The sequence below is a fragment of the Colius striatus genome, chromosome 1, assembly GCF_028858725.1.
Source record: "Colius striatus isolate bColStr4 chromosome 1, bColStr4.1.hap1, whole genome shotgun sequence".
Lineage (NCBI taxonomy): Eukaryota > Metazoa > Chordata > Aves > Coliiformes > Coliidae > Colius > Colius striatus.
The window spans coordinates 92,678,392-92,691,525 of record NC_084759.1 but is presented as its reverse complement, the minus strand read 5'-3'; positions in this window follow the sequence as shown (position 1 = coordinate 92,691,525).

Below are 13,134 nucleotides of genomic sequence, written 5' to 3'. Positions count from 1 at the left end.
TGCAGCAGGTGCAGGCACTAACACTGCTGCAGGAAATGGGTAAAGCCTGAGCACATCAACAGGATGTTTAAGCCTATGATAAAGAAGTTAAACGATGATGGAAGCTGTATTTTTTATTTTGTGTAAGACTAGATAAAGGCAATTAAAGAGGTAAAGATAAAAAATAAAGACAAAAAAAGAAGTGTGAGCCTTTGCATTTTCTTTCCTTCCAGAAAGAAAAACAACGTGGGGCGTGCAAATAAACCAAGAAAACTGGAGGGACAGAAGGAACAGATTGCAAGGCAACTGTGGAAAAAACCAACAAATTATGAAAGAACTGAAACTGCTTCACAAAGAGAGGACATGGGGCAGGATTTCAGAAAGACTGGAAGGACTCAAAAGGTGCAGGTGAAAAAGGATGCTTTAAAAGGCTTATGAACCCAGGAGGTGAACAAAATTGAGTAATGAAAAAAAAAGAGATTTAGAAAGGAAAAAAATCCTTCTGTTTCTGAGTTCCTACAGATCAGGCTGCGGACATTGCTGCGGACAAGCATGAGCCCCTGATACTCATACCTCCTAAACTCCCCAGGATTTCTGTCTGCCTTTGGGCGTGCAAGGCTGACTTTGCCTCCCCTTCAGGTGGCATATAGGTGTTCACACTTAAAAAGGTAAAGCTTTACGTGGTATATGAAGCTTTACTTGTGTGCTGTATGCCTTAAGAAGGATGCTTCTGCTTCCAAAGTAAGAAAAAAATAATTAGAGCAGATGTAGGCACTAGGTTTGCCTCCATCATCACCCCAATGCTCTTACAGTTTTCTGGTTCCAACTCAAATCATTACCAACTTGTGGATCCACAAAACACCCACTCAAACAACTCTCCCAAATCTCCTTCGTCCTCTCATGTCACTGCCCCAGGAGCTCCCTCCCAGGAGCACTGTACAGGCAGCACGGTATGACACCTCTCACTCCTACATCCGTCTCCCCTCTCTTGCATGTGCAGCATCACATTTTTTGTCCCAGAGAGCCTGGGGAAGAGGAGCAGGCTCTGGGAGCTTTAGCTTGCGTGCTGTTTCTTCCGTGCTCACTGGCATTTTGCATTCACAAACACCACAGCTGGGCAGCCCAACAAGCGATTTTCACTCAAAAGTTACTACTCACTCACTCACTCACTCAGTGCTGATCTGCACAGTTGCCTCATGCTGGCTATCACCTCCTCGGCTTTCCATACGTGTCGGGTTTTCCTGACATGTGGCATTACTTTGATGCCTGGGAGCTTGACTTTGTTCTGCCCTCAAAGGTCACGCGGAGTGCTTTTTCAAAGCATCCTTCAAGCCAGCTCCCTGACAATGACAAATCTTGGTTTATTGCCTTTCCTAAGGCCTCGCAGTGTTTCCTAACAGACATCCTAGTGGTATTCTCAAATCCATCACTCTTGAAGCCAGATGTAAAGTAACCACGGAAAGCTGTATACAGCCATCAGACCATATGAATGGTTTTATAACTACTGGCAACCCCCTGGCAACATTAAATATTGGATTAACGTTCAACAGCTCTGCTGGTGCTTCCTGCGCTTTGGCAGCGAGCTCTCCCCACGCTGTTGTGGAACATGCTACAACTCTCTTTCAGGAAAAGCCTCAAAATGGAGGGGCTTCACTTGTGCTACAGCAGACCCACGACACACAGCCAGAGGGAAGCGGAGCAATGCAACGAGACTCAGTTTGAGAGATGAGGCTGCTGCTGCAGTGAAATCAGTCTGCAACTCTTTAATAACGTGACTGGCCCAGAGAAAAACACTGGTTCCAGTTGCTACCAACCCAAACTTACCCTCTCACATCAGTTTTGGTTCACTCTCCTCCTTGAGTTCTCTTAAGTGGCAAGTGCGATCCCTTCGGGATCAGGACTGATTTTCCTGTGTGCAAGGTGAGAGTCTTCCTTACACTTTCTTGACTTTTCCCCCTACATGTGCTAACATTAGCATCTCTCCAAGGAGAAACAATTTGATCTGAGAGCTGGTTCCTGGTGTCTGCGCTCAAGCAATGCAAGCATGAGTCCCAACACCACCTCGTACCTCCCGCCTGCTTCTAAGCAAGCAGCTTCCTCAGATCTGCACCCTTCATCGCTGCCAGCCACTGGCTGGCGCAAGACATAGGACCAAACCTGCCTCTGGTGTGAGGTGCTGCAAGAGCACAGGTATAAACCTGACCCTGTTAGATCCAGCTTCCACCTCCTTAAAGAACGGGCAGGTGAGCTGCCACAAACACAGGTGATCCTGCCAACAGAGGTCAGGCACCACAATCATCGTCTGCCAACTATTAGCACAGATCAGGGCAAAATAAAGAGACTCAACTCAAACTCACAGGGAGAAGCCTGAAAACAGGGATGCCAGGCAACTCTGCTGGAGAAACTACTGTTGCCTGTGCACGTGCATTCCTCCTGACAGGCTATTTACAGGCCACATCACTTTTAGAGGCAGAAGGAGACTGAATGATGGACTCCAGCACACAGCCCAACAGGACATGCCAACATACTCATGACAGGGGTAATCACCGCGTTTAAAACACCATTTAAAGAAAGGTAACCTGTCAAGTTTGCTTATGTTGTAAGGCTCAGCCCCAGAGGACTCCGGCACATTTCCAACACATCGAACTAATTGTAGTTTACATTCATTTCACTCTCTATTAGAGGTGCTTCACTTTCTAGGAAAACTGATTTGATCTGCAGCACTTGGCCAGCCACAGCTTTCTGCACGAAACCCAAGCATCTCTCGTCACTGAACGGGGGCTCTGGGTAATAATCAGCATAAAACTTGCAGTGTGATCTGTGGCTTGTCACCCTAAACATTGCTACACACTGAAAATAGTTTCAGCTTCCTCTGCCTCGCCTAGTCTGGAAATAAAACATATGGAGTTAGCACGGCCGCTGATTGGATTTTGATTGTTCTGAAACGCTGCCAAGTTTAAAGTGGAGAGTGCGGCCTGAAAGGAAATACAGTAGACACTAGACAATTTATTTGTTTCTGAGCAGGGACCTGGCTGACGGGCTGCTTCGAAGGTGGCTAACAAGAGCAGCATGTTCCCATATGGAAACCATATGGCGAAATCAGGCAGGATCTGAAAACACAGCACAATATAAGTTATCGCAGCGACAGAAAAAGCAGAGCGCTGTAAAATCGGTGCCAATCACAACAGCAAATTGCTGATGGATGGTGCTGATAAATAACTAGAATAGTTAACATACCATCATGTTTTAGATAAAAATACCGTAAGAGCTAGAGAGGAAAAATGCGCAGAGGAGATGCGCTTGGGAAGGCAGCAAGGTGATGGCCAGCACTTCTAGTCAGATTCATTTGCAGAGCTCTCCTGGTTCATCGTGGCAATCCATCCCACAAAACTGGGAGACCCTAAAACTCTGAAAAAGGAAATAAAGAAAAGAAAGACCCAAAAAATCCCACGTATCTGTGACCTAATTAAAGATACCTGTGATCATTTTGCCACCTGAGAGCAGTCACACAAAACCAGACAAAAGTTCAAATTCACAGAATCACAGAATGGTAGGGTTGGAAGAGACCTCTAGAGATCATTCAGTCCAACCCCCCTGCAGAAGCAGGTTCACCGAGATCAGGTCACAAAGGAACGTGTCCAGGCAGATCTTGAAAACCCCCAGAGGAGACTCCACACCCTCCCCTGGGCAGCCTGTGCCAGGACAGGAAAGAAGTTTCTCCTCACGTTCAAGCGAAGCTTTCAGCTTGTACCTGTTAGCCTTTGTCCTGACACGGTGCTACAAAGAAAAGACTCACTCCATCCTCCTGACACCTGCCCTTTAGGTATTTTAAGTGTTAAAGAAGGCCCCTCTCAGTCTTCTCCAGTTCCCGCAGCCTTCCCTCACAGGAGAGATGCTCCAGTCCCCTGGTCATCTTGGTGGCCCTGCACTGAACTCTCTCCATCACTTCCCTGTCTCTCTTGTGCTGGCGAGGTCAGAACTGGACACAGGACTCCAGATGTGACTTTATCAGGGCAGAGTAGAGAAAGAGAGAACAACCCCAGGATGCCATTGGGCTGCTTGGCCACGGGGGCACATCGCTGGTTCACGGTTAGTTTATTACCAACCAGGACTCCCAGGTCTCCGCAGAGCTGCTCTCCAGCAGGTCAATCCCCAGCCTGCACGGGTGCGGGACGTTGTTCGTCCCCAGATGCAGGACTCTGCACTTGTCCTTGTTGACCGTCGCGAGGGTCAGTCCCTTATCCCAGGGTAAACGCTCAGCGGCCCCTGCGGGCGCGGGCGGGGCCCGGCCCGGGGCTGCGGCGCGGTCTCGGCCGCCTCCGGGCGCCAACAGCCGTGCGGGCAGCGCCCCCGCGCGGGCGGACAGCGACACGCCGCGCTGCCGCCGTGTCCCGCGGGACGCGCCTGCGGGGAGCGGGGCTCAACGCGGGAATGTTCAACACGGGAATGAAATCGAAAGGAATGCCTCAAGTGAGGACGAATTTATTCATCGACAGAAGAAAGAGGAGAAATTAACTATCACTACCCCCCCTGCCCCTGCCCTTCCTGCTTTTGGGGCAGATTTGCTTTCGTTCTTTTCATTTTTTTTTTAGAAACAAATAACCAAAAAAAAAGGCCAAATTTGCCTGGATTCAGCAAGAAAATTCTAAAAACATTGGGGGAAAAAACCCCAAAAAACACAGAATACCTTCAAATTATTTTTTTTTCCATTTTGTTAAGAAAGTAGATTTTTTTTCATGTTTTTATAGACCCAAATGAGTTGCTTTTCCAAGGTTATTTTGCTCCAGTCAGTAGTGAAATATCTACTCCAAGGGGAAAAAAAAAAAAAAAGGACATAATTGAAGACAGCTCAGCATCATCCACCCAGCACCCTGACAGTTGGCAAGGCCATGCTGAGTACTGCTATTTAGCTGCTGAAATATTCCCAGGACAGAAGCATTTTTGTGCAAAAGCTGTATTCAGAGAGTTAAAGGACATGGCTATATATAGATTATTCTGCTATGGTCTCTTAGGAATAAGACCTCCCTGTTTTCTCACCCCATCTAGCTACCAACTGATTTTTCATTCCTTAATTTTATGTTTTCAAAGATATACAGAACAGATCTGGGGTATTTTTAGAACCTTTGTCTGTGGAAAAGGCATTAGCTTTTCCACATTAACTCTTAAAGATTTACAGCTTTCCTTTTTGCTGGTGACAGTTCAGGAACTGTTTCATTGGTTCTGTGTATTTCTACATATTCAGTTCATATCTTGAGTAATACTAAGACCAAAGCAGTGATTTTATGTTTATTAAATTCATATATGATTTATGCACAAAGAAGACTGTTCCAAAGCCCAAGGAATTCAATAGCATTTACACTAACTCTGAGAAAAACCCTCTCAGGAAAGTCATATATATTTCATTACAGCTTTGATTAGCCCCAAACACTCCTGCTCTTGCTGGAAGATCCATGTAGGAAAAATCCTGCATGCTCCTACCTTGCACACATTCCTGCTGCAAATAGAAGAGGGCTGGTGCTACTGGAAATAGGAAGTCCCTAATAACACCACCCTAACCCACAGATGTACTGTGGGCAGAAATTCAAGGCCTGACCTTTTGGGTCCAGGTTGTCTGTATACAAGTGCCTGTGCATGTCCTGCTCAGAGGGTTTGAGCGTGAGCACTAAATCCAAGAAGCATCAAAGGTAGAAGGTATAAGAGAGATGTCCAGAGAAACCAAAACATGCCACACACCCATTAAAGATGGACTAATTCCTGAATCCTGATTGAATCGTGCAGAAGCCAGGCAGTTCTCCATCTGGACAAGAATTGATACTTGAATTACCCAGTTTCCCTTTTTTGTCATTTAATTTGCAAACAACAATCATACTGCTCATTTAGTAGCCTTGTTTGCATGCCATTTCCTTGTGTCCTTGTTTTGTTTTACTTCTTCACAATTGCTGTTTGGGTTGGTTAGCTGGCACTCGGAAGCTGAAAGGAGTTGGTTATGCACAGTAGTGTCTTGAAGCTCATCAGTTGCCATTACGGCTCATATTTATCAAGTCCTGTGAGACATCATTAATGCCAAACTACACAGCCATAAAATCAAAATAGAGATCTCAGTTATGGCTTGTGATGACCTATCTGGTTAAATAAACCAGGCTTGAGAAGAAAAATAACAAGTGTCCAAAGGCCTTTCAATACAATCTCAGCAACTCTTAACGTTTACATGTCAAAAGCCTGTAAGTGACTGTGTAAGTCCATACATACACATGTATGTTTACTCACACTGTAATTTGGAATTTAAAAAATGCCTTTAGGATGAGCTTTAGCTTCTTTTAGGATAAAGTAGAGGTTATCACATAGTTCAATATCTCCTCGTGAACTACAAAGCTACAGGACAATGTGGTTTTATTCTAATCATAAAAAAAGTTTTGCACTAATTTATGATGAAAGTGGAAAGTTTTGACTCATCCCTACTTCCAGAAGCAAGCTGGGTTTTTTTCTGTATCACTAGCATCCATGATCCGTTCTCCTTCAGAAACACAAACATCACAACCAGGTTGACACTACATCAGCTGCAAAAAAAGCCAACCAGACATATCTTTGTGCAGGGCAGTGGAACTCATACTTTTCACTCTCTAAGCCAGATTTTCAATGCCAGCCTCTAAACACACCAGTCAGTATAGTTCACCGACTGATGCCCCTATTGGCAACTCAGAGATAAGTAGTATAACTTCTACCTTTAGTTGACAGCCTCTAGAGTATTCCACTCTAGAAGCCAAATCCATCAACTCTGTCCCAAGACTTAGCGCCTGCCTTTTCATTTCTCACCCTACATTCTCTCCTTGAGGTTGAAGCAGGTGAGACAACCCAGTTAGACCTGTCATGCTCTGCTCTTCGAAAAGTTACAGTCAAGTTGTCTTTGGACGAGATGAGGCAAAAACGAAGGCCTTATAACCAGTGGCCTATGGAAAATTTGGTCCTTTTCCCTAGCCTTGTTAATATCTCAAGCTGACAGCCATCATTTCTGTGACTGTAACAGTTTGCTACTGCAGGAAATCCTAGTAACAGGCTGCAATAGGGCAGGGATGGCACCGTTCAGTGCCCAGCTCAGAGGTGACGCCTGCTGCTTGCTCCTCTGGCTCCACATCTTTGGGAACATCAAAGGAGATTAAAGTGGTCAAAGTAAGGTCCCACTCGGCACCCCATCATACTTCAGTCTATGGCAGATGATGAGGGAAAGAACAAATACTCTGAGAAAGACTGCAGCAACAGATCCCTGGGTCTGCCCTACCAGTTGCTGCCAATCTAGCATTTGTTCTTTGCATTTAACAGCTCTCTTTCAACTTTGTCTTTCCAAAATTTTCACTTGCTGGCCTTGTTGCCAGCCCAAATAAACTCCTCAGTACCAGAGGAAAGGCTAGGAAACAGAGTAATATAGTTTAGAGGTTGTCCATACACCCGAGGCTGGAAATGCAAGGACAGAAGGGGAAGGAGAAGGACACCAACACAGAGTGGACAGGGTGGGAGGTGGACAAGAGAGACAACTTGACAAGGGAAGATAACTCTTTGAAAGATGCAGCTTTTCCATAACCTTAATTGTAAAAAAAAAAAAAAAAGAAAGGAAAAGTCCAGCCCTCATAGAGGGTAAACTTGAAACTCCAGGAGGCAATCAGAAGCACCCCAAAACATACTCAGATTTTAAGTATTACAGTTTCTGAAGCTGATTCAAAGTTTGCACACTGGGAGATAGCTACATCAGTGGAGAAAAAAAAAAAATATATATATATATGTTTGCTCAGACAACATCTTTATCTTTAAAAGCAGCACTTCACTTTGCAAGTAGAGAGACTTGTTGCCCAGTCACATCAGATGAGAACATTTGCCTCTTGCCAGAAAGTTTTTCATTTCTGGCTCTTTATTCCCCACCTAAAGGGCAATTTTTCAATCAACAGAGGATAGATTTGATACTTAGGATTTAGTGCCTCATAATTACATCTTTAAAGTCAGAGAGTTCAAGTGTAGTAAAAAAAAAATAACAAAAAAAGAAAGCTGGGCTAGAAAAATAACAGCTGAGAAAGTTACTGGAACAAAATATTTTAAAAAGGCTTTTTATCTTTTAAACACTCAAATAATTTTGTCCAACTGCAGTAACGATTGAACCTTTTTTCATCTCATTTTGAGCACACCTTTAAAACAAACCACAACAATGGGCAAAGCTTCCTGCATCCACTTCCTGCTGTGAACCATTCTAATTCTTTGAAATAAATATGGTTTGCGTTACTTTTGTAAGGGTAATGTTTAATATCTGTCCCACGGCGTGTAAATGTGTAGAATACACCAAAGATTTAACATCTGCTACAAATAATTTTACAGAGGATCTCAAGTTCTCTATTTTAAGATTATTAGGATATTGTACAGGTGGCCAAATTATTAAAATATGGTTTAAATTCAACACTCATGCATTTTCATAACGTGTATTGGATTTTAAAGTCTGGAAGCCACATGTCAACACTAGAAAACACAAGGCTGGCTCACTGGAAGTTCAAACATTAAAGGCCACTTTCAAAACATTACAGACTTGCTCCGCAGCACTACAGCTGTGCCAGCAGCCTGCTCTGCAGAAACACTTAGCAACACCGCCTAGGTAGAGGTGATGTAAAAAGTTAAGGCAAGCTACTTTCCTCTCAGGCAAGTGACCATTTCTATGTGCGTTACAGGATTACTTTCCTTACATCACTGATTAAGTCAAGATCTCTACCAACTGATGTTAATTTTAACATCTAACTTGAAGTGCAACACTGCAAGTGTAATGCAAAGTGGAAACTGAGGCATATAAAGCCAAACAACTGCTTTTGATCCTGCCTCTTTGTTCATTAAGTACCATGAAAGCTAAATGAGGGAAAGCTAGATAAATGCCACGTTAAAGAGCTCTACCTACTCTTGGTGAGTAAGACTCAGTATTTATTCTGATTTTGAGCGAGCTGCTTCTTAATGAATGAAGAGGAACCTCTTGCCTGATGCACTGACGTGGTGCAGAGCTCCGGGAACATGACTGGGGAGTTTGGGTCACGGTTGGAAGGAAGTGCATGATTCACACCAGCGTGTGCAACATGAAAACCCACTTCTGCAGCCTGTGGTTTTACTGGGCTGCTCTCAAGACCACAGAAAGTGGTTTTTATCACAGCAGCTCTTATCTTCTTTGAGGGAAGCACCAGCTATACTGGTGTAACAGAGAAGAGTTACTGTACTCGATTCCCTCTGTCCTATGGTGTAGAAGTGATTGCCAATATCTCAAGAAGCATTCCACAGAATCACCTGAGTTCACTGGGTCTGAGATCTCAGCTAGCACATCTGCTGTTTTATTACCTAAGAGCCAGCATATGCCCTTGTGCTTACAGGCAATCCCTGCAGAGACACGATCCACAATCGGGAAAGAGAACAGCACACGTGTGAAGAGGAGCTGGGATGATACTTGAAGGGGGAGCCTCATGCTGCAGGCCCACCTGCTGTGAGACATCCCATTCATAAACATTTTATTTCCCAACACACATAATTCTGAGCACATTCAGCGTAACCACATCAAGTACGAGACTCTTACTGCTTTAAGTAGAATAACATCAGACGCAGCTGAGTCTGAATCAGTCAAAAACCATCTTAGAACTGAGCCAGTACAAAATTTGAACCAACTTGGAGAAATATTGTCATTCAGATTTTTTTAAAGATGATTATTAAATCCATTTTAAAAGTTAATGAAAATCTGTAATTTGCATGAGCCTTAGAAAACAGCATCACCATGAATAAGCACCACAGAACAGACCAGCCTACAGTTCTAATCATCTGACCTCTCCAGCCACCTCCATATTGGGATGCTCAGAAAAACAAGTAGTAGGATCATTGTCCAGTTGGACACAAAACAGAATATTTGCAGTTACAGCCAGTAAACTATTCACTGATAATTATGCTATACAAATAAACCTGCACCATCCAGAATTTCTTTACTTGACAGACAGGGTGTCTGCTGAGACTGTGGGGATTCACACTTGTTTTTTACTCACGAGAACTCATATGTGGCAAGTCTCATAGGAGAAAAAGTTCACAAAGACAGAAAATATGCTTACCAAAACATCGAGGCTATTTATAACACACACATCCCCAGATTGAATAATATTTTGCTAGAAAAACCTACTAAATTTTAATAATTGGTTAAAAGTAGAATATTTTTCACATGCACTCTCATACAGCTCATAGACAAGCGGAAGAACACAACAGAATCACAAAATCATTATGGCTGGAAAAGTTGTTTAACTTAAAAAGTAAAAACTATAAGGGCAAGTTCTGAACTGCCTTTTCTGCTGAACTCACTATTACAAAGCATCTCCTCACTCATGGCACTACAAAGTTCTCTCCAATGTGCTTGCTTCCTGCCACTTGGAAAAAAAAACCAACCACCTGACAAAGCTATGTTGGGAACTGTGGTTCAAGTTGAAACTCATTCTGTTTTCAGCTTGAAGAGTTTTGCACAAGCACTGTCTAAGTAATGAATAAAAGAACTGTTTGTTTCTCACAGCACCCACAGGGTTTCTTGCAAGTGTTCTCCAGGGTTTAAGGGCGGAAAAATCCAGGCACGGTATTTTGTACTTGCTCACTGTGCTTATGTACAAAAAAATATCTTTTTCAATCTAATTTGGAAGCAGGTTAAGCGTGCAGCACAAAGGCATTCTTTGTGAAATGAATGTTACTGAGGCCAGCTGGGAATAGTTAACTCACCTTACAACCTACTTTTATTGCACAACAACTGTCTCAAGCCCTAATTTTATAGGATGGTTAGTGCTAAGGTTTTCTCTGCTGTGTTCTCAGCTTTCCATAGTGACTGCCACTGTTCTCATGTAACCTTCCAGCTACAACGTTCTTCCTCACAGGGAGTATTTTGAGGTGTTTTTTTTAAGCAAGGCTGTACATTCACCATTCATCTGTTCAGTAATCAAATTGCTGCCTTTAGTGAGCACGACTCTATTATGTTCATTCCTCCTTTTGTTAATTCCTTATAAAGCAGGAAAATGGCTTTAAAGTCTACAGAGCTGATGGAAAAAAGAAAAAAAGACAGCTTTGATTTCAGTGGAACATGTAAAGGATCCAAGTCCAAACGAGATCTAACAGAAGAATTCAAATACCGATCCTGAACATTAGAAATATGGGTTCAGCATCTAAAAGCACACTGTAATTCTCTGATTAAAACACAAGGGAAGAATCTGTCGTCTCTTCAGCAAATGCTTATGTTAAGAGAAAGTCCTTTGAATGTACATCACCATTCATATTATTAATTTCTACTTGAAAGCAATTATAAGGGCAAGAACCTAAGAATCCATACAAAGAACATTCATCCATTTGGTTATACAATTACTTGAAAGTGAAACACATGAGACTACAGTCTGCCATCTGAAGCATCTGAAGTTGAACAAAATCCTTGCCTTTTGAGAAAAAGTCCTTTTCATTACTTGCATTTCAAACATTTTCAAGTTCTACTGTAATGATGCTATGCCCACTTCAAGCATCCTGATCCAGCTTTGCTCATACAGCTCATGTCAGTTCTCAACAGTAATTCAGGTCCTACGTGCCTCAACTTGCTTACCCACAAAATACACAGATACCACCTGCATATCAAATCGACATTTACAGGTTTTTCCTTAGCATGAGAAGAGAAATTTGCCTAAGTAGGGTCAGAAACAAATTCCTCCTCTTTGCTCCTTTTACTTGTTTGCTTCAATTATCACATTCTCCAACATGAAAAAGAAATGAAACTAGCAACCTCATCCTGAGCTTCCTTTTCTCCACATTATCATAATTGAGTACTGCCATTTCACAGGGCAGCTTTACCTGGGAAAAAGCACCCAACCCTCCAATTATGGATGTAAATGATTTCAGGCATTGAATAGGGACTGAATTAAAGTTTGCAGGACAGACTTTCAGGATTTTCCAAAATTTTGCCTACTTGCCCTATGTTTTACTTCAGTTTTTGTCACATAAATTAGAATTACATGTCCTTCAGTGAGATTCTCCCTCTGACACTTTGGCAACAAAGCTGAGTTTGCAAGGTAAGATATTTGCGTAAGATATTTGCTGGCAGTATGACAAGGCTGGAGTCTAGAAGGCTTAGATTGCTTGCTAAAGCCACACAGCAAGAGGAGACCTTCATATAGGAAGGGGGAAGAGATGTGCATCATGTGTTGACATCAGGGAGGGGCTGAGTAAAGAATAAATGTCTTCTACCCCATCTCCGCAGTGCAGTGGAAATACAGAGGTACACGACGAAGGTTGAGGGAGCACATGAACCAGGCGAAGGCAGGCAGTCACCAAAAGCAACTGTGGCAATGTGAACTCCAGCATCCTCTCTTTTGTTGTCACCAAAAGGCCTAGTCTCCAACAGGAAGGAACATTTGGGGTTTTGTGCATACTTTTGTACACAGTTACAGCATTTCTGCTGATGGCACACAGGAAGGAGAAATTGTATAAGGAGAATGGGTACATCCCATCAAATCCAGAAGGAACATAATGAGATAGAGAAGTGCTTGAGAAAGAGATGGGCATAATATTTTCATGTTGCATTTTCAAAAGACTGCAAGACATTCATTACTGGAGTCATTGCACTGTATGTGACCACTACAACCATAAGGAAAATGAAAGAAGAATAGCAGGTTCATTGCTGTTTTGGGCATTCAAACATGGGGGTTTTCTACCAAATACGTATAAAGCCCAGTTCCTGGCTTGGACATTGCCTTCTAATTATTTAGTTATACACCTGTGAGCTGAACTGCACAGACACAACACATTACGAGCCAAAAGCTAAGGAATGTCATTGAAGAGCACTGTGATTCTGGGAGGACTGGCTGATTCCCCAGAAGGCTGTGCTGCCATTCAGCATTTGACAAAATGCTGAATTTGACAAAAGTTTTAAGTTTATTCACTCCTGTCAGTGTTACAAAAAAACCAGCAGCTGCCCAAAACAAATAAAACCTTATTGCAGGCTCATACTAGATACTGGAGAGCACAGAACAACCATCCCACGTCAGAACTCAGCCAACTTTCAAATATAAAAAAATACTCAGGCAATGCTCACATGAGACACTCGGGTACCATTGCTTCTGGTGCTTCTAAAACTACATGGTTGGGAGC